Below are 4,867 nucleotides of genomic sequence, written 5' to 3' on the forward strand. Positions count from 1 at the left end.
ATGGCAGGACATGGTGACCGCGCGGGCGACCCGGGGCGAGGCCCTGCCTGTGCCCCAGAGGGTCCGCCAGAAACTGCGGGAACCGAGCGGGAAACGCGCGGAGGCCGGCTTGTGTACGCGGCGATCAGAAACGACGGGTCACCGAGCGGGGCAGGCTCTGCCCCTCTGTGCTGGGGGTGGGGGACAGTGACAGCCACGGGACCGAATGATGTAACGTCACTCCAAGAGGCTTTGAGGCAGTGTCGACCGCTCCCAGGACTTCCTAAGTTACTCGGGAAGCTGGCTGAATCCACATCCACTGCGTTCCTAACCAAAGCTCTCCGAGTTTTAAAAGTTGGAAACTTTGTCGGTGTTCGTTGCTCTAAAAATCAACCCGACTTGAACAACGAATCCTTTTTCAAGCGGAACTTATCTTGGGAGATTAATTTTCAAAGGGCCCCCCTAAGTGCAATTTCATTAATGTTTGATTGGAAGGAAATTGTATTGTAGCTGAAGGTGGATCCCACACATAGAGCAACGTTACTGCAGAGGAACTGTTGCCGTTAGTTAACACGGCAATGGAGTAAAACAATCCAAATACGGATTATATTGGAACGATGCAGCTTTTACAGTGTAATGCTGTTTTTAAAATGTCTTGATCATTATTTGGCAAGTGAGTGTGTATTACACTGAAAGAGGATTTATTTTTCCTCTCAAGATGCAGCTCACCCTAAAAAGAAGAGTTGTAGGATGTTTTTAATGTAGAATCGGTCTCCCCAAATCAGCTGATAAAATAAATATATATCCTCTGTAGACGCATTTGCTCTCTCTGAGGTATTTTGTTGTTCCAATTTGGATACCTTGATAAAGGACGAAAACAAGCACATAAAACTGTAAAACTGACATCAGCTAATCTACACTTCAAAACATGTGAAGAAGAAAAAGGTGATTTATTGAATTGTAATCAAAATATAAAGGCAGAGAGAATGGAAATATTTATCATTTGCATCATGTTTAGAACGTAATAGGAGTTGCACCAATTTTGTTGGTGTTATTGTACAAATAATGTATTTACTCTTTAATATGCCAATTTATATTTCCTATGTTTTAAATGGATATTTAAATATAACTTAAAAGAACCTTAAGAACCTTTTTCTACAAGTCACGTGGTCATTTCTTTTTCATGAAATGTCTAGGGTTTTGTTTTGTGGTTTTCGCTGTGTGTGTCATGGTGTGACAACACAACTTGCTTTGTTCGTGACTGGAAACACTAGTGTTGAAGTTAAAATGCCGAAAGAAAGCTGAAGAATAGAAACTGAGGAATCTGATGAAAATGAAAGAAATAACATGAGTGAAGCATGACTTCCAGATGATCAGAACAGTTACAGAGACCCCTCAGTCTCTCTTCCAGGGGCGGTTTTAGAATTACAGCTGAAACGCGTTCTTTGACTTCACAGTGAAGGCATTTCCTGAGTGTGTGAGGTGAATCTATCAGCGGTGTTTGAGAAGTTAAGCTTGCACTTTCTTGAACTATTTCATATATTGAAAGTAAATGTTTTGTTTGCTAAATAACTCCAGTTCTTTTGGGTTGAGAGCACTAAAGAGAAAGATTTTGCTTTATGAAAGGGCTGTGAATGCATTTTTAGGAGATGAGATCGAATTTTAATCACATTTTACATACAAAGAAATATTGGAGCAAATTAGTATGAAAATGGTGCAATACACCTACAGAAAAATCTCCCAGCTTGGGTGTTTGCATATTAATGGTCGACTTTAGAAATAGTAACCGAGCTAGCAAAACTGCTACTGATGGGCAGTTTTCAAAGTGCTTGTTTATATCCGTTGGATTCTCTCATGGTGGTACCAGAATTCTGAAATTTTACTTCTAGAAAACTTGTCCTAAATTCCCACGTAGTTTGCAGTAAATTTTTAAACAGTTCAGTACCTACAAAAACAATAATACTCTATGGCCTAAGCACTCCAGGTAATTATTTAATGGAGAAAATTACCTTCATGAACAGCTTTTTTTCCCTGATTCTTTATTTCTGGAACGAAGTATTCCTTAGACTGATGAAGCATTTCTCTCTCAAGAATTACATCATTCGAAAAAGATCTTTTAAAATACAATTATGTTCTGGACGTGTATTAGGTAGATGCATATCTTCCCCCTTTCAACATTCCTTTAGTAAAGACGGAAACTTGAAGTAATTGCTGCAGAGGGCTTCAATTTCTATACTCAGAGTTTTGTGTGCACATCTTAAAATCAGGGGAGGTTTGATTTCTGAAATATTGAAATAGACAAGGTTTTAACTATAGAATTCCACCATGATTAATGCAAAACAAGAGCTTTTTCTCCTTTTGCAATTAGTGCTTTGCAGATCTTTTGTAAAAACACAAATGGCCAGACTAGGTGAAACTCATTAACTGAAGAGTAGGATAAGTGTCTCGACGACCGAGGGGAGGACCAAGGACCGGCACAGGGTCTGAAGTGGAACAAAGCCTCCTCAAAGTTTAGCAGAGGCCACAGTAAACCTCGGTTTCAGAAATGCTAACTCTGCAGATGTGACATTTTCCTAAATGTGTTGGAGTTTTGCAACAATCTGTTCCAGTTGAGCCAGGGGAACCAAAACCCAGAATCAAAGCTACAGAGAGAACAGCGGGAGTTGCAGGTACTTTCTGTAACCTCCATGGGTTGGACATTGAAGTGTGTGTGAGAAGTGTGTGGGATTGTGAAGGGCGCCGGGGAAGGGTGTTTTACATATGGAGGAGTGGGGGGCGTAACCCAGTTGTCTTCTGTTTAAGACTTTGCTTTGAACCAAAATCTACTGGTCGGAACAAGTAGGTCAGTCAGACTCCGATGAACACAGATGTGTTCAAACTCCATTCTGCTAGCCACTGTTTGCTTTCAATTTACAGCAAGTCGGACTCGATCCTGTTCACTAACTGCAAGCACTGTCCATAGACGTGCTGTAAGCTGTATTGAATACTGATGGTTTAGAAAGAGTTTTAGAATAAATTTGTGAGCCAGAATGATAAAAAGACCTATGGACTGGGTTTTTAGATACGAATCTGTGCATGAGAAAACCATGGGCCGTGTGGTGGCAAACGTATTTCAGACGCAATGAAAACGTGGAGAACATTGCCGGCGGGTGGAGCAAACCTTGGGTATCACTTGAGTCCTGTCTTTTGAAACACCATGACTTGCTGTCCTCAAACCCAATTAGACGTTTGTTTATAAAAGTAGCTTTTCACTGCTAGTGAGACCTAGTAGCATCTGGGGAGGGGGGGAGTTTCAAAGAAGACCCCCAGCCTGGGAACTGCACCCACATCAGGTCAGGGATTAGCTCTCTCCAGTGGGAACTAACTTTGCAATTTTAACATCACACTCCTGTTATTTACATTTACAGGTAATAGAAGTTTCTGGGAGAGTTTTTTTGTGTTTCATTTGCTTTCAAATGTTTATCTGCAGTTGAATGAAATGCCTTTCTTTTTTAACTTCATGTAACCTCTTCTTTCAGTACTTGTTTAGGTGACCTCTAATAAAAGCTTGACCACTAACGTTGCCTAAATCTAAACTGTGCTATTTTTTGCTGTAGTGAATACTGTGCTATTCCCATTTCACATACAAAGCCCAACACGTGTTCTCTCTTGGTCCTCATTTCATAAACATGGTCCTAGGAAACAACCCTGGCGCAGGAGGAGCCCACCCACAGTGGGCCGCTGTGATCTCACTCACTCTCTGACCACCTTCCCGGTTGGAAATAGCCAACCCGCACATCGCCGGTAATAAGGCGTCTGTCGCGATCTCGGCTCCAGGACCCTTCTGGAGTGGGCGGGAGGCGGCAGACGAGGCTGGAGGCCACCACGCAGTCCGGGATAGGGGCTCTTGAAGGGCTCCTCAGGTCAGATTTCTAAGCATGCCTAGAGTCGGTAGTGCGCACTGCGCACCTAACCCAGCCGTCTCGGAGGAACGTTTCCGCTCTCGCCTTCCAGGTCGGTGCTTGCATTGCAGGGCCGCTGCCGAAACGTGGCAGGGTGAGGAGCCAAGGCACCGGGCATCCAGGAAGCGGAGGACGGCGCTGCAGCACGACCGAGGTGGGAGGCCTGAGGTTTCCACGCCCAGCTCGCTCCAGGCCGCCAGCCCGCGGGGTCCAGGCCGAGCGGCGGAGTGTGCAGCAAAGCGCAGGGGAGACTCAGGCCTGGCCCCACGTGCCCCGAGGGCCGAGCGAGAGGGAAACTGGACAGAGGATCTCGACGCTAAGAGGCAGTCCTCGGTGCTGGCAGGGGGGGCGCGCCGCCCCGCCCCGCCCCGCCCTGGGCGCGAAGTCCCGACGCTGGGGACCTCCGACTGGGCCTGGACGCCTCTGGCCTCCATCGCGCCCCTCGAAACACAAAACACGCCAGTGCAGAGCCCTCCGGCCCCACCCTGGCTTGCTCCAGCTTCTGCGTCATCCAGGATTAACCTATGGGTCATCACACCCAATTTGCCTTCGTGACACGAAATGGCAGTCTATTAATCTGCCAGTGGCTTTGTACTTTCACGTCACCCCATTTGATCTGTAAGGGAAGGGAACTGCTCACGTGGGCCCAGGGCTCCTCAGGCAAATGTTTCCAGGTTGTAGACTTTCAAATCTTTGAGGCCCTGAAAAAAGGTGCCCTATTTAAAGAGAACGGCTGTACCATTAACTACTTAAAATTAGCCCCTTGACTTTATTTCTACATCAGAATTTAGCTATAAATTTAAAAAAAGCATTTTACTTCATGAACTAGCACTTTTTTCTGGATGAGTCAAAGATGGGGACAAGTTGGGAAAGAGATGGGGGAAGAATGAGGTAGAGGAGGTCGCAAGGGAGAACGACTGGGCAGGGCCTGAAGTGAGGGTTCAGCA

The sequence above is a fragment of the Tupaia chinensis genome, unplaced genomic scaffold (assembly GCF_000334495.1).
Source record: "Tupaia chinensis unplaced genomic scaffold, TupChi_1.0 Scaffold142716_1, whole genome shotgun sequence".
NCBI lineage: Eukaryota > Metazoa > Chordata > Mammalia > Scandentia > Tupaiidae > Tupaia > Tupaia belangeri.